This window comes from Sarcophilus harrisii, chromosome 6 (assembly GCF_902635505.1).
Source record: "Sarcophilus harrisii chromosome 6, mSarHar1.11, whole genome shotgun sequence".
NCBI classification, from domain to species: domain Eukaryota; kingdom Metazoa; phylum Chordata; class Mammalia; order Dasyuromorphia; family Dasyuridae; genus Sarcophilus; species Sarcophilus harrisii.
In genome coordinates this window covers 72,921,734-72,940,352 of record NC_045431.1, presented here as the reverse complement: position 1 = coordinate 72,940,352, position 18,619 = coordinate 72,921,734, and the positions used below count along the sequence as shown (strand labels likewise).

The following is an 18,619-nucleotide window of genomic DNA, read 5'->3' as shown; positions in this document are numbered from 1 at the left end:
ATTTGATCTTGATAATACACTTGAGATTTTTATCCCAGGAAAGAGAGATTAGACTTGTTCTCTCTATTCTCAGAAAACAATATTAGGAGCAATTATTAGAAGTTACTAAAGAATAAAATTTAGGCTTCATGTCAAGAAAACTGAACAATTAGAACTTTATAACATTGGAATGGGGACTGTCATGGTATATAGTGAGTTCCTTTTATAGAGGTCTTCAAAGCAGGGACTTGCAAGCCTATTATTAGCTATGTTATACTGGCTATTTTTAATGTGAATTGAACTATATATAGCTAGTGCAGTTTATACTACCCCTGAAATTTTACGTGTTAATCAATCCAAGAGGGGTATAGAGAAGAATGTTTTTTAGTGACAACCTCTTAAATAATATTTCTGTGTAAAACTTTTGTATTTGCAAATGGTCTATGAATGGAGAGAATGCCAAATTCTCTAGAATATACATAAAGATGCATTTTTCATCTTGCCACAAAGAAAATATGCAATAATTTTAAAACTTGCATGTGAAACCCTAAATTTCTTGAAAGAATGAATCCCAGTTGAAAAAAAAAAACCTTTAGAAGATAGAAATTTTAATAATTTTTTAGTTGCTATTCTGTATTTAAACTTAACTATTATAAATGAATCTTTTGTCCCCCATTTCCATTTGGGGGTTACATGTATACTGGTAAATAAACAAAAAAGGATGCAAAAATACTTGACTCATTCATTGTAAAAATTTATTAAGTGACCTATTTATATTTGAAGAATGTCCCAACCATCTTGTGTGATTATGTGGATGAACTTTGTGGCCAGTGCATTGAGATACAGAAAGTAAAATGGATGACTACACTAGAAATCATATTTCATAAAATCCTCAGATCATATTTCGTGAAACTTCAATTTCACACATGCCAAGTTAATGCATTTATTGGAAAATTCATTTCAGTTAACATTTTAAAATTGAAATTATAAAGGTCAAATGTGTTTTGAAATACACATTTGAGTAAATTTTATGTAATTTCATTATAACCATCCAAAATCAGTTGGGCTATTTTTTAATAAAGGTTTGTCCAGATAGGGATGACAGAGTGATACTGATGAAATACTAGATTGGAGGGAGCGGTTCGAAAGTGAAAAACTCACAAAGGCATTCTCATAGACAAAAGGAATGCTTTATTTTGTGAAATGTATAAGGGCTAACTAAAGAGGTCTAGTAGGGAGCTGAGAGTAAAGAGACACTATTTGAAAGTCAGAAGTGGGGAGAGGGGGGAGCAAGGACAGGGTCATAAAGAGTTACAACAGAGTTAGGAAGGACTTTAAGGGAAAGCAAATTGGCTTGTACATTATGTCTTAGTCTGCAAGTGCATGATGAGAATCTAGGAGCAAAGATATGCTGATATATGGTAATAGGGCTACTTTTATCACAGAGCTTACTATCAAGCAAGAATATGCTTTAGTAAGCTGCTCAGGAAGAGGATCCCTCACCTACAGAGTACTCAAAACTAAGAAGTACCCATTATTTGGATCTAGGGACAAGATAGCAGCCCAGACTTTTGGATGACAGCCAAACATCCTTGAAGGATAGTTTAGTGGAATAAAGACACAGGCTCATCTCCCTTTTTTCACACACATATTCTCCAGGGTCATGCCATATTACTCCCAATAACTATACTCCTAAGGTCCCTGTATCATTACCAAGTCAGATGGCTTGGGATTTCTTGAAAAGTGTTGGAATCTCTACTGCTGTTGGGGTTTCTTTTACATTAATAAGCTTCTGCATGGTGAAAATGAAGGGACATGAAAAGCATGAATGTTTAAGGTAGTCCTCTTAATGAAAAAACTTTCAAGGTGAGATTTCAGAAGAGTTTCAAGTAATTTGAGCAGCTTCGATTTGATTGTCCTCAAATAATAATAGTGAATATTTAATGTAGAACAATGTTTATACTTGTTTTTATAGATAATAGAGTTAAGGATCCAAGTTAAATGACTTGCTAAAAGATAATTGCATATTACTTTTAGGTAATCAGTTGCAATTGTTATCATTTCTATAAATGCTTTGCCTGTATTTAATGCTTTTGATAGTTTTTCCTATAACTTTTTGATATACTGGGTGAATTTTACTTATTTACAATTATTCTTCTTATTTTAATAATTAATTTCCTAGAACTGTGAAAATGAAAAGTTTGCTATTCTGTTCTTTCTTTCTCTCAAGATGGGTTACTTACTTAATCCTTATTAAAAACAAAATATCCAAATTCAGGCTCTTCCTCAAAATAAATAGAGATATTAGGGCTATCATCATTATTAAATAATGTTATTTTACCATGTTTATTTGATCATGGTTATGTTAAGAGACAATGTGACATAGAAGAACATGATTTGCGGACATGTATAAACATTCTAACAAACCAACTTTAGGAAAATTGTAAAATAGTAATTGAGGCTGAGGTAGGCTAGAATTCCTTTTGACATGCAAAAGCTTTTTCTTGCCTTACCTTTGTTTCTATTTTGTTTTAAAGCATTATATAATTGCTTTTTTCTTAAGCCGTGATGACAACTTGAGGGTGTTTTATCACTTTTCAGAAAGACTGATTAAGGAATTGATTTCTACTCTATATCATCACCACTTCTCAGTTAGTTCATTTTATGGATATGGAAACTGTTACATAATGAGTTTGGATAATAGAATTAATAAGGAATAGAATTGGAATGACTTGAATCCAGGTCTTCTAATTTGAAATCCAGTGCTGTTTCTACTTCACTATACTTAGTTTCAAAAAAATATTTGAGACATTTTAAAGTGCATATGTATTATTCATTTTTTGTGCCAAAATTAGAGAAGAAAGAAAATTCTAAAAAAAGACTACCTGCATTGAAAAACTCTGCTTCAAAGCACAAACTGGGATGACTGCATTTGACTTGCTACAGAAACTCTGGGATGGCACTAACTTGAGAGACAACAAAAAAGAGGAAAATTCAGATTACTGGAACATATATAGAATATTGGCACATATAAATCGATGAAATAGTGTTTGTTATTTCATTGGGACTATACACAGCCCAGTAGAGAATCTAAAGCTGTAATTCATGTCAGATATGTAAGCCAGAGACGTCATAAACCTATCTATCTATACAATCTATCTAGTGTATAAATGTTTTTCAGAATAAATTCAGTGTTATGTTGTTCATTAGCAAGCTTTCATTAGGATTAATTAGTTAATTTATGTACTTTGAAAATGAAATCATTATTTAAGTACTAACTAGCTTATCAATATATTTCAGGACCTTTAATGTTTTGTTGCTAATAATAATAATCATGAGTAACATTTGAAGCTCAATTTCATTTTAAACTCGGTGTCTCTATTTTTAAAAATCTGACAGTGAATATATGTATTTTCTTCACTTATTGATTTTATTATCTAACATTTTTATTGTCCTAAATCCTTCTCCATATAGGGAAAAACCCACTAAGTCTTATATAAAATAAGATAATCAAACAAATCAAATGCCTTGATTGGCCATGTCCAAAAAATATGTAACTTATTTTGCACATTTAGTCTACAACCTCTCTGTGGACGTAAATATCATTCTTTATGATGGCTGATCATTATATTAATTAGAGCTTTTAAAAAGTGGGTTTCTAGTTTCTTTTTTATACAATATTAATGTTCTAGTAAAACTTGTTCTCCTGGTTCTGCTCTCAACCCTCTAAATCAGTTCATATAATCTTTCATGGTTTCTCTGAAATAAACTTTTTCTTCACAGAACAATAGCTTTCCATTATATGCATATAACATAACTTGATTAGTCATACCTATATTTATGGTCAAATTTTCAGTTTCCAATTCTTTTCAACTAGAAAATTTGTTTAATAACACTTTGAACTGAATTTAGTACAATAGAATTGTGTGAGCTGCTGCAAAACAGTGAGCTTGTTATTAAGAATTCCTAAGGGAAGCTATTATGGTTAAACATCAAAAAGATGGTTAAATAATACATGAAAAATATTTAGACACTAATTTGTTTCTCAGATTTAAAATTGAGAACAATCCCTCCATAAGTGCTAGTTATAGTCTAGGTACTTCACAAGGGACTAAGCATTTAAAAATGAAACAATCCCTGTCCTTTAAAAGCTTATCTTTTATTGGGGGATATAAATGTATAAAGAATGGTGGGTTTGGGAAATGTATTGGTACTTGGAATTAAGAGGATCAGAAAGAGCTACACACAGGAGTTGTCGTTTGAGAGAGCTTTGAAGGAGCAAAGGAGTGGAGGTAAGGAAGTAATACATGAAAATAAAAGAGGAAAATGGTCAGTTGTGCAGAGGTTGTAAAAAGTCAGACAGGACTATTGCAATGAATTGGTGTGATTATCTGGAAAGCTGTTTGGAATTATGTACAGAAAAGTAACTAAAGTGGCTTATACCTGCTTAAAATAAACTCACTAGCATATGCCAAGTCCAGTGACAAAAACAAAAGTCCAATACATACCCAAATTATGATAGTAGTACTTTTTGTAATAACAAAGAATTGGAAACAAAGTAGATAGCTCTTACTTGGGAAATGACTTAAGAAGTTGTGGTACGTAAATGCAATGATATATTTCTATACAGTTAGAAATTGTGAATATGATGAGTATGGAGAAACATGGGGAAAATTAAATAAAGTGATGCAATTTAAAATAAGCTGAATCAGGAAAACAGTGGAAATGGAAAGAACAATAATAATGAAGCAATGGAAAACTAAACACTGCCAAATTATAATGATCCAAATAGGTTCCAAAGAGGAAAGATGAGAAAATCTCTCCCACCTTCTTTGCAGAAGTGGGAGACTGTGGATATGGAATATCAGACTTTTTTTTCTATATGTTGCTTAGTTTTGCTGAACTCTGTCTCTCTCCCAATCCCATTATGGTCTTTAATATAAAATGTTAAATTTTATATTTATTTATATTAAATTATATTATTTTTATATATTATTATATACTTTATATATTAATATATAATATATTAAATTCAATTCAATTCAAATTTAAAAAGAAATGTAAAATATAAAAACTGGGAGTAGAGGTATAGGCTGAAAAATGAATGGGATATGAAAGCAAATTTTATCAATTAAAATATTTATTTAAGAAGCAAAGGTATTATCATGGATATACATCTCAGCTCTCCTACTATTTGGGCCTCAGTTTCTTAATCTGTAAAACAGTTGTTTGGACTTAATAATTTCTCAGGTTTCTTTGAAGCAAAGTCTCTATTTGTCCTCTAATTCTTTTGACCTAGAGACCTATGACTTCATAGTCAGTGGTCACTCACAATGAGAAAATGAGAACTGAGCAGCAATTCTCCCCATGATGCTACTTTTCTCCAAAACAAATGTACTAGTATTATATTTCATCTCCCTTTCTTTTTTCCATAACCATCCTCTCAACTTCAGATTGCTATTGTACACTGACTATGAGAAGCTCAAGCTAAGCCACTCTGGGCACTGATAGATTGCTTGTATCCTGCAGAACCCTGGAGAAGTCAGAACTCTGAAAAGTAGCATTGTAAAGTTCTGAGGAAATGCTCATTGCTCCTATGTGTGCTGTTTTTCCCCAGGGTCTTACAGTACTGTTTGCATTGGACCAAATGGTTTTGAAATCCTTTGCAGTTGCGAGATTCTGGGAGTACCATTCAGTCCAGTGGTGAAACCAGTTTTGAGTTTGGAAAGTGGGAAAGAATAGCCATGATGGCATCAACACCATTTGGGGAAAGAGGAAAAGGCTGGACTGAATATACTTTTGAAGTTTAGTGTTAAAATTTTATTTCACGATTGATACTCAACTTTTTTCTCGGATGTGATCAATACTTAATTTTTCCCTCTTTTATATCACTTTAGAGCAGCTTTAGTAGGTTTATAGTGTCCCCTCCTTTTTCAAATTGCTTGAAAATTCTCACCACTAATAAGCAGCTTCTCATTACTGATTAATATGAACCTCAAAATTTTTACCATACTGATGAATTTATTTCATATTATAAAACGGTTTTCCTTTAAAAATAACCTTAAACAGTATCTATAGGTTTTTTTGTCAATTTACAATAGCCATAAAGTAAGAATAACATTTTGAAATTAAATCAAAAAAGTTTTTATAACTATTTACAGTACTTTTGTATGAAATAAGCTTTTGTTCTTCCTTGCTTTCCTTTTAGCTATATGTAGAGAACAGTTCTTTAAAAGTTTTTCTCTTTGAAGATTTTGATTTAGTTATTTGAGTGTTTTAGATACTGAAATTACGAAGTACATTTCAACAGTCTTTGTGACTATGTGTGTATCATTAGCATGTTTAAAGTATCCCAATCACATGAGGTAGACTTATAAATAGGGGACTTGCAATTGAGCATCTCTCTGGGTTCTGTCCAGTAATAGTCAAATCTAAAACACACAACATAGTTTTTCTAATACTCTGAATATTTTCCCAATAAAATAAAAACCAAAATTGTGGGGAAAATAAGTATTTCCCAACAGTTCACAATGTATACCTAATTGTAGAAATATCCCTTCTTTAGAGATGTTCTTCCTTCCAAATTAGAAACTGTGAAAAAAAATTTAATAGCATAATTTAGCTATTTTTCAAAAAGGAAAACCTTTAAAAATCATATCTTTTCCAACTACCATTGCTTATAAAGAGATAGATACATATCTATGTTTGAACTATAAATTTGAGATGAAATTAAGATATATATGAAAACAAAACAAAACCTTTTTTGCAAATTAACTAGCAACTTATCCCTTTTAAAAAGATAATCTAATAACTTTAATGTTAAAATATAAAAATATATGTTCAATCACATTAAATTTCTTTGAGGGAAATTGTCCCTAAAACAAGAAAGATTAGGAAACCCTAATATGTACAAGAATCTAGCAGTTCTTTGGACAGACTAAATATATATATCACATTTTAATGTTATTTTTTTCTTTCTAAATAATTATCAAGAAAAGATATTTTAAGAACACTTATTTTTAACTTTTAAAATGACAGATATATGTATTTTAAAAGGAAGATCAATCATTTTGATAAAAAATTTAATTTTTTAAATTGACACAGAGCATTAATGTTACTTTTGAAGTATGGCATAGGAGCACTGGCCCTGGAGTCAGGAGTCCCTGAGTTCAAATCCAGATTCAAACATTTAACACTTATTAGCTGTGTGACCCTGGACAAGTCACTTAACCCCAATTACCTTACCAAAAATAAATAACTAGGAAGTTCCCTTCTTTTCAGTGAATGACATTTAAAAAAGAAGTATGGCATAGTTCTAATGCTCCAAAAAATTAATTCATATAATGCCTGTAAACATGTAAATTGTCTCCAATAGAATGTTCCTGAGGTCAGATACTGTTTTGATTTTACTTTTATTTCCCTTCCCTCAGCTATGATATCTTGAATATAATATACATTCTAAAAGTGTTTGCTATATTGAATCAAGTATCTATAGTAAGAAAAATCATATAGCTCAATATTTGTCTGACACAGTTAGATAATTTCTGTCCAAATATGACCTTCTCTACTAAAAATGATAGTATATACTATTATTTTATTTGTCCAAACAAAAGATGACCATATAACACTTCATTTGATTAGGATACTCTATATTTATAACTAAAATTCCTGATTAGCTCAGTAGTACAAAACATTTTAATTCTTGTAGCTGTGAAAATATAACTTGCTTGTGTTTTTTCTTGGCATTATTCACAAAAGAGACTTAGTTTTCATGAAAGTAAACTTTTTAAATTACAAATATTTTCCAAAGCAGGAAGTCTTTTGTAGAAGAGCTTTTGGTTTCAATGAGAAAAAAGAGAACGATTTCACAAAAGTCTTATGTTTATACCCCAACATAGGTTTTTTTAGCTCTTTATATAACACATTTGGCAAAGTTTGCCCATATCTAACATTACAATGTTAAATTTTTAAAAAGATCAGCAAGATGACTAGTTAGATTTCTGTTTCACAAAACTTTTGTGAATAGTAAGACTTTTTATTGCTATGTAGTCAACTGTAAGGGTTTTATTTTCCTTGATCAAGTACGCATTAAATACAGTTTTAATTTTTGTGTATTTGGCTTTTCTCAATGCCAATTTGTAGTATGGCTTGGTGATTTTCTGTGACAGCTTTTTCCTTTTTCATTGGAGTTATAATTGAGTGATGATTTGATTCAGTGATACCTATGTGACCTTGGGCAAGTGATTTTACTGTCTAACATCTCAATTTTTGATCTGTAAAATAATACTGGATCTGATTGCTTTTGAGATCCCTTCTGACAAATCTATGATGGTGAGATCGTGTCTTTTTGGAATTCAGATTTTCTGTGTGATTTCAAGGAGGAAAAGACTTTTTTTCATATTGTAGCAAGCAGGGTTTTTTTTTCTTTTTTATAGAAAAGGATTTTAGAATTTCTCATTGATAACAACTATCCTACTTTGGGAACTTCTATCTTTAAAAAAATAAAAACCAGTTATTTTAATGTTCCTGCTTTCTTGTGCATCAGTTAACTAAGATTCAGAAATATTGTGTATGCTAAACATTAGTATTTATTGAAAAATATTGTGGAAGGAGATGGTTAATTGAAAATTATGGATAACTGGTGACATGCATGCCTAGCCATTTTTCAAAGAATTCATAATATACACATTCCAACTGCATTAGATAGGCTTTGGATCTTATGACAGAACCCAGCTTAGTTAAGTTGATTGGTGATGAAATTCTTAAAGATTATCTCTTCAACTCTGGAGGATTGGAATCTCCATTACTGGAGGCAATTCCCACACTTATGAAATCACAGACCCTTGAAAGTGTTGAAGGAGCAATTACATGTACTTATTTAGCAGAACATACCTTGGCTTTGAGTAAAGCTTTCAAGTTTTTTTCCAGTATCACATATGAATTCATAACCTAGGCTTTTGCACCTAGTAATAATAGCTGACCTTTATGTAGTGGTTTAGGTTTGCAAAGCACTATATATATATATATATATATATATATATATATATATATATATATATATATATTCTTTTATTTGATCCTTATAACAGCCTTGTGTTATAGATACTAAAAGTATGTCTGCATTTTATACATGACAAAGCTGAGGTTCATAGATGCTCATTGATATTTGAGAACAAATGCCATGTGGTCCAACAATTTAAAGATACATAATTTAATTTCCAAGTATTTTAGGATCATCATTTAAAACAGTTATTGTATAACCAGTATAGTAGGTATAGATCGGAGCGGAGTCTACTAAAGATGGGATTTTATGGTTAATCATTAACAACCCCTCCTATACACACACACACACACACACACACACATACACACACTTGAAACAAATCTTTGTCTTCATTAAAGCTTTAAAAAAAAAAACACAGGCCCCTTTCCCTTTAATGCATATTATAAAATGGAAATGATGGTGCAGTTCCATGCATTTTCACTGACTGTTCAATGTATTTCTTTTTTAAAAAGGAGAATGATAATCTATTCAGGTATATCTGTGGCTTCTATAAAGAGGGATCCCTACCTGCCTCTAAAATCCCTGTTTCCTACTAGAAATACAGGACAGACTCCTTGTACCTATTATCATGAAAATAGATGGGTTGTGTCAGCAAGCGTGATTCACAGTTTTGCAAAGTCTATGTGTGACTTGTGTGTGTGTGTGTGTGTGTGCGTGATTCTTCTATAAGAGGTAGATCCATACTGAAAACATGGGACAATGAACTGAGCACATGCCCTGGAGTCAGTGACTTGTGTTTAAATCCCACCTATATTATCTTTCACCTTTGACATCATCCTCCTTTCTTCATCACTTAAAAATGGATTTGGATTAATTGACTTTTTAAAATATCATTTTTTTCTTCCAATTACATGTTAAGACAGTTTTAACGTTTTTTCTTTTTAACTTTGAGTTCCAAATTTTCTCCCTCCCATTTTCACATCCCCATCTCTAAGAAGATAAGCAATTTAATATAGATTATATGTGTACAATCATGTAAATTATGTTTTGTTATAAAAGAAACAGACCAAAAAAATAACCCTCAAAAAAAGTGAAAATAGTATGCATTGATCTTTATCTAGGCTTTTCTTTTTCTGCATTTTTCATTGGCAGTCCTTTGGAATTATCGCTGAGAAGAGCTAAGTCATTCATAGTTGATCATCACACAATGTTGCTGTTACCTTGTGAAGTTTTGTGACCTCTAAAAGCTTTTCCAATTCTAGATCGATGATCATCTTAAGTTCTTATGGGATTTATTTGCCTATTCAATAAATCAGAAAAAAAAGTAAAGACAAAAAAAGAATATCAGGCAAGAGAGAAAAAAATGGGTTAGAACAAAGAACTTCACCAATAAAACAAAAATAGAAAATGAAATATACTGAAGGAACCTTAGTTTAACAAAATGGCTGACAGAAGACTACTAAAGCAGTGGAGTAACTATCGTTTTAAGTGCTTACTTAAAAAATCATGTTGTGATAAAATGAACTTGTATTTATTAAATATGCCAAATGGCATTAATCTTTTTCAAACTTTGAAATAAGCATCATTGTGGCAATTTTAGAGAATGGACAATTAAGACAACTATCTTGCTGGATTATAACTGATATATTTTATATAATCAATTAAACAGTTATAATATGCGCTAATTGATGCCATTTCTCTCTTTGGCTCTCCCTCTTCTTTGTTCTAATCTTTTGCCAAAAAATGGAGCTCCCCTTTTCTAAGCCTAACCCCTATTTTTGTGTCTTTATCTCTTTCTCTCTGTACTTCAAGAGCTTTGCCTCTTCATTCACTCTCTTTCTCCTTAGTCATCCTTCACTTGATTTTCATTGTTTCAGATCATTTACATCTTTCCTGTTCATTAGAAAAAAAGTATCTATTAGTGCTCTACATTTTTGCACCTCACAATCACTTCTTAAACCTTTCTAATTTGACTAAAGACTCCAATTTTTTAGGTCAAATGCTTTTTTACCAATAATCCCTCAATTGCTAAACCAAATTATTTTTTCTCATTCTTGCTGAATTCTTTGTTGAATATCCTTCCCTCCTGGATACTTTCATCACCCTCAGCTTTTGTGATATTCTTCCTGTTCCTTCTCAGTCTCTTTTGATGTGTTAAGGTCCATCTGACTTGACATAAACTCTAGATTTACTCCAAGATTTTGCCTAGTTCAGCTTCTCTTTCCTTACTGTACCTACTCTTTTGATGATCTTGATCTAACTGGCTGCCATGAATTCACTTATCTCTTAAGCAGATGATTGCCCACATCTCTTCTGACATTCCTTCTAATATAAGCACCTACCTGTGTAAACACCTATTAGATATCTTCAAATTTATATCATGTAATAACATGATTTGCATAAAAGACAATTTATTATCTTTTCTTTCTCCAAACTTGCTTCTTCTGGGGGAATTACCATTCCTAATCATTTAGTTTGTAAAACTTATTTATCCTCTACCCTTCCCTCTCCTTTACTTCCTGAATCTGGTTTATTGCTAAGTCTTGTAAATTTGATCTCTAGATCTTCTCTGCCATATGTCCTCCTCTTCCCACTTATTGCTACTTACCAGATAAACTGGACCAATTTTTTTTGAATACATGTTTTATTTCTAACCACTGTAGCTGCAAACAATCATTCATACTGCCTAGAATGTGATCTTTGTCTCTACCTCCAATCTGAAATGTTTTCCTTCCTTTAAGACATTACTTAGTTCTAAGTGAGGGCTCCTTTGCTTATTCTACGGTTGTGCTTTTCTAATATACATTCAGTCCCAATTCAATAAACATTTTTAAAAATCCTTACAGTATATTAGGTATTAAATGAGATACAATATTTAGTCAAGATACATTCTGTCTTTATGGATCTGTTTGGAGAACATTACCTTGACATCAGTCATTGTAATACCAAAAATTAGATTGGTTCATTAAAGACATGCAAAGTATGAATAATGCTAGATTCAAGGGAGAGGGGTAAAGGTTGTTACTGACTTCAAGAGAAGGAGGAGGTGTTAGGGAAGACTTCTTTGTTTGATATGGCCTATGATATGGGCTTTAAAGGATGGCAAGGAACCAGAGGTGGCCACAGGGGCACTCCAAGCATACAGCCAGATCTTCTATAATGTGATATATGCATTCCCAAAACATTGTCCTATGCAAAAATCATAAATAAAAACCACAAAGTTTATGGGGAAAATGAGATTATGAGCACAGTGCTCAAAAATTTCATCAGTGACACACAAAAAGATAAGAATCTCAGAAGCAAATTTGAATTTTTCTATGCTCACAATGTTTCCTAATAGATATCTTAATGTTGGAACAAATTTGTGTGTTTTAGAAATATGCTATAGCAGAAGTGACTTTACTGAACAGAGTGATGAAATGCACAGAGACAGCAAAGTGTGTTAAGGAGACAGTAATCAGCTTTGAAGTGTGTAGAGCTATGTGGAAGGGAGTGGTATGAGATAAGACTAGGAAGGTAGGATGCTGCCAAATTATGTAGCCAATCAAATGCCCGCTAGAGAACTTTGAACCCTTTTCACTAGGGAGTCTTCAAAGGAAAGACATGAACAGAGCTATTCAAGTGAAAAAAGCAGTGATGTGGGATAATATGTTTTTTATTTGTACCTGTCCTTTGTCAAATTGTTGATTTTTTAAAATTGTGTATCTTTTTAACAAATGCATCTGTGTATCTTTTCTTTCTGAGGAGAGTATCTTATGATTGCCTATTGAGGGCAATACTGTCTATGCATTCCAGTACTCTGTATACATTAGGTGTTTAATAAATAATGATACTTATTATAAATTGAAATTTGGTAGGAAATAGTACATTTATTTCCTTACAGCCAACAATATCCTAACAATGAGTCATTTAAAAAGTGCTTTAAAAAAAATTGTACTGATCTTGGACAAAAGACATATGCCATTCATCTATTCTTTTATGGATTTCTTTGAAGTTTAGGACTAAATGAAACCCTGCAGCAAGAAAGTAACAATTTGGAAAGTATGATGATTAAATTATTTTGCCCTGTACAAATGCTTGTTGTAGCATGTTGAATTATATTCACTTCATGGAAAACTTACTTGAGTTAATGTGACATTATTTAATAAGAAGCATACCTTATAGTATATAGAATTTAATAAAAATCATATAAAACAAAATATTTAATAAATGGGGATTCCTTATAGTCCTGTTGTTTTCTATTTTTCAAAAATACTATTTAAAATTATTTTCTGAATAATATATCACTTGTGCATGAAAGAAAAAAAATAAATGTAGCATAAATCCATGTAAATAGTTTTACATGGGGACCTATAAGACCTCTGAGCTCTTTCCCAGCTCTGAATCATTAATTCTATCAACTTCCTTCCCCTTCCTTTTCTGAAAAAGAAAAAGGAAAGGGGAAAAAAAACTTATTAACTACTTTATACTGGTTACTTTGGAGTTATTTTATTTATTACTGATGCCTTTTGGCTTTTACATTATGTTCATTTCGAAATATGTAACTTATTCCCTACTCTTGCTTTCCATAAGGCATTTCTTATAACAAAGATTTTTTAAAAGAAGCAAAATTTAGCAAAGCTAGTATTTCAGCCCCGTCTAATAGCATGTGCAATATTCTATATTTATAATCTCCCATCCCTGCAATAAAGGATGGAAAGTTTTTTCAACTTCTGGTTCAAGCATGGTTATTACAGTTTCTCAGCATTCAGTCCCAATTACATCTTAGTTATTATGTGTGTGTTTATATGAATATATGTTTGTATGTATGTGTATGTTTTTTGTTATACTTACTTTACACTGCAGTAGTGCCTATAAATATCAGCATGTATCATCATATATCATGTATAATAATATCGCATGACTTGGAAGTATTTTATAGCACTGAATGTATATAATCTTGAAAGGATGTTAATCTTTGGGCAAAGTCTATTTTTCATTATATTTTTCTTCTAGTTTATTTTTTTCCTTTTATTTCTGTTGTGATTTCATTGATGGCTTTGAAGGATCTTGTTTTGTCTTTATTTGATTGTTCATCATACTTTATCTGGTATTTTGATTAATATTGAAAATGTAAGTTTTGTGATGGTTTAAGATTAGAAAAATGGTATAATTTCAATATTTTTATCATTATAGGTAAGTGCTTATCTTATATCAAACGCATCATTATATTAACTTCCAAATTGGTCTTCCCGCTTTAAATATCTCCTCATTCCAGTCCATTCCTCCATACAGCTACCAAAGCAATATTCTTAAATGACAAATTTAGCAGTGTTACTCTATTGGTACCCTATTACCTCAAGGGTCAAATGAAAACTCCTCTATTTTACATTGAAAACTTCATAAAATCTTGTTTTAACCTAAGTTTCCAGCCTTCTTATGCATTAATTTCTCTCAGTTTATGATTTATGGTTCTGCCATCGTAGCTTTCACTATTTCTCATCTATAAAAGTCCATTTTGTATATTGGTACATCGTACAGGTTATCTTTTGAATTGTCTGAGATGTATTTTTTCACTCCTGCCTCTTACAATCTAAGAATTCCTGAGCTCAGCTCAAATGCCAACTTCTACATGAAGTCTTTCCTAATTTAAGTATAACAATCTATCATTTGAAGATCTGCCAAAGTTTAAAGAGCCTTTTTTTAAACCAAGGCCACAGTGGAGGGAATTAAGGAAAAATCACAGTTCCTTGAAGTGTTAATGTATAGCTGTTCTCTAAAATATAGTCTGCCCTTGGCCTAGATATACCCAAGTTACATACATCATTGAATACAAAGGAATAGTAGATAGTCTTAAGAAGTCCTCTTTATTCCTTGCTTCTGTAGCACAAGCTTTCCTTTCCTTTTTTATTTTTCTGTCTACTACCAATTCCCTAAAATGACTGTCTTACCATTTCTCAATCCTCTCAAGAGTTTGTATTTGTAGTAGTTATTTGATTCCTTCCAGAGCTTCTCACCCTTTCAAGCCTTTTGATCACACTAGTTTGTCACTCTCTTAGTCTCTGTCCTACAGAAGCTCCTTTGAACAACTTGGAGCAGGTAGTCAGCTCCACTCTTGGAAGTTGGAGAATATAAAGATTTAATGAGCCTTTCACTTGTCACATGCTAGAGGTGAGAAGTAAGGAGTGGGAGTAGGGGCAAGAAAGAAGTGTTTTTCTGACATCCCAAGTTGAAACTCAGAATATTTTTTTCTAAGAATATTATACACAGTTGGGTTCTGTAATGCAATTAATAAGAATCTTGAAATAAAGAAAATCTTTGAGTTGGAAGGGATGCTATGTGGAGTTCATGTAGATCATACTCTTATTTAATACAATAATCCCCTTCAGGAATTATTATGAATTTAATAGATTTACTATCTCTCCTGAAAATTTTGCCAACTTTTGTAACACTTTTTCTGCTGGAAAATATATTTCAAGTTTTAAACATATATACTTTGAATAGATTTTTAGTAAAGTTTTGAAAAAATAACTCATAAGATGTATACTCTCTATAATTAGCTGCTATATTTGATTTTGTTTTATTTTTATCTTCTTGTGTATATGCATGCACACTTACACAAGATAATTTAAACCATCTTTTGGGTAAGAATCATATCTGTCAGGTTTTGTTTTTACAAATAACATTCATTCAATATGATTTTTTTGTGTTTATTTTGACTTAATTTAAATCATTAAGCAATTTCTTTTAACTTTCAGAAGTGTTCACAATATTTAATACTTTTTAGAAATGAGTTCAGATTCAGATCTTAGACTACTTTAAATTGAGATAAATAGTTGAGTAGTTAATAACACTAATGAATTTGGGTTATATCTGAATAATTGTATTGACACCACATTGCTTTTAGAAAACTTGATTGCTATCCATTAAAACAGGTATATTAGGTATTATAAGAGAATAGAAATAATGAACTTAGGCATGAGACAAAAGTCTTTAAATAGAATATCTTTTTAAAAAGATTGTCATTCTCCATTTTCCAAGTTTCCATCTCTTATATTTTTGTCTTGGTACTTGAACTCTTTCTTTTTGACTGCATTAAAGGATGTTTTTTCCCTTTAAGCTGGAAGCTCTAGGTTTTGATTGTGATATTCCTGGAAATTTTCCTTTCTGGGTTCCTTCCAAGAGTTATACAGTTAATTTTTTCTTTGGTTATTTTGTTCTCTAGTACTTATAATATACTGAGTTTTCATTTATGATTTTTTTTTAAAAATTGCTATCCAGGTTTTTTTTTAATTTTTTACTGTTTTCAAGTGACTTCAGTGATTCTTAGTTTATCTCTGACCAATTTTGAACATCAGTGTGTGTGTGTTTTTTTAATATAAACTATATTCTCTTTTTTTCCTTTCTTCTTTTGATTCTACTTCAATACTTTTTGGTTATCATATTTACATTGCTTTCTCTTTGATCCTTTGAGGGATTTCAGTTTAAGGATAAGGTTTACCATTGTTTATTATAGATTATTAATTCTCTTTGCCATTATTTTCTTCCTAGTTTTTCTTGCAAAATGCTCTTTTCTCTGAAGTAATTAGTTAATCCAATAATGGAGTGCCAGAATTTGGAGACAGTAACACATGAACTCAAATCCTGCCTCGGATAAATCCTGCCTCAGATACAAGCTATATGAGTCTGAGATAGTTAACCTTTGCCTGCCTCAGTTTCTTCATTTGTAAAATGGGCATAATAGCACCTACCTCCTACTATATTTCAGGGAAGGCAGTCTGGGAGCTTTGATTTCTTGGCACTAGTCTGTTTCCTGGTATACCTCGGTTAGGACTCCTTACATCTTATGCTGGCTTCACCTTCCCAGGGGCTTTGTGCCTACACTATTTATATGTTTCATCAGGCACATATTTAGCTTGTTTCTACTTCGAACAAGAAGGCCAGAATTCTGCCAGCCAGGATTCTGAAAGTCTTTTCATGCATTCTTGGTTTGGACAGAGAAGTTTATCGTATTTTATTTATCATTATTCTTTTTTAAAAATTTTTGCTGGAGTACTTGTAGAGGATCAGAGCTCCTCTAAGTCCTAATGGTGCTGTCTTCCTAGGATGTTCTGATTATCTCTTGGAGAAAATATCTTACGTGTTATTTGAGCTAAGCAATGACCTTGCCACATTTGCATTGGTAGAAAGGCTTTTCTTTTCTTCCAGTCAGTAGAATGAAGATAGTAGAAAGTTGCAAGGATGTTGGGAGAGTGGTATGTGAACAGTTACCTTTGGGAGCCAGTAGGTTGGGGCTCTTAGGTCTGCTATTGACCTTGAACAAGTAGTTTAAATTGTGAGCCTTACGTTATTAATTTGCAAATGAGGGGCTTTGGTTTTCATTCTATCTCTAATATAATGATGACCAATTTCCATTTGTTCACTAGGAAAGCTTATACTTTTTATAGTAGAATATTTTATGGGTTTTCTTCATTAGGGAAAATATATTTGCTAAGATAAACCAATAGAGTAAAATTAGATGTATTAAGTTAAATTTTCCAGTTGGCTTACTTTAAAAAATAGAATATATTCTCATTTTTAAGGCTCTGAATAGAGTACTGAGCCTAGAATCAGGAAGACCGGAGTTCAAATGTTACCTCAGATACTAGCCCAGGGCAAGTAATTTAAACCTATTTGCTTAAATTTCCTCATTTGTAAAATAAACTGGAGAAGGAAATGGCAAATTATTCCAGAATTTTTTTCCAAGAAAACTCTAAATGAGGTCCCAAAGAGTTGGATATTATTGGGAAATGACTGTAAAAATCGACATTGCCCTAGTAATGGTAGTAGCAGCAACAAATAATAGCATGGATTTAAGATTCTTTAAGTATGGATATATTTATATTGACTTTTCTGATTTAAAGAACAGTGAAATTAAACATAGTTGATATCATGTAATGAAATTTGTTTTTTAAGATAGGTGCTTAATATCATTGGTATAAGAAATTCCCTTTATCAGTATAGATCTTCAAGTACATTGCAATCAGAGTCACTGTGTTGGTTACCTAGGATTATTTAATCAGATGAAAAAAGTGAATTAAAACGTAGATCCTCCTACATTCTAACAGGCTCTGTTTCTAGATCCACCTCTCCTAACAGCAAATGTCTGTGTTTAAAAATATTTCCTACAGATGTGTCATGGTATACTGGAAGAGCCAAGAAGAGCCATTTTTGTCTCTCAAAAGACTGAAATCATTTATCTCAAAAATTCTCACTTAACAAAAAAAAATGCTATCGTTTTCAGTAAAAATTATCATCTTTTTCAAGAATTTTAAAATATTTTCCTTCCGTCTCATTTTAGAAATTTTGATTTGCTACATTGTAGAATCTGGTGCTTTTTTTCCTAAGTAGAAGAGGCTACTTATTTAATTGGTACCATTTTCTCTTTTTAAATGGAAAATTTATCTAGAGGACTTTATGACTTTTTATTGTTGTGTCCAACTTTTTGTGACCACTTGAGGTTTTCTTGGCAAAAATACTGGGGTGTTTGCCATTTTATTCTCCAGCTCATTTTACAGATAAGGCAAACAGGGTTAAGTGACTTGTCCAAAGTCACAGAGCTAGTGCCTGAGGCCAGATTTGAACTCAAGAAAAGTCTTCCTGTCTTAGGCTGGGTGC

General features: G+C 31.6%; 1 protein-coding gene across 10 annotated transcripts in view; it reads left to right on the top strand.

Annotated features, from left to right (window-relative positions):
* Positions 1 to 18,619, top strand: part of NR3C2 (nuclear receptor subfamily 3 group C member 2) — a 358,516-nt gene that overhangs the window by 138,650 nt on the left and 201,247 nt on the right. The gene's annotated exons all lie outside the window — the stretch shown is intronic.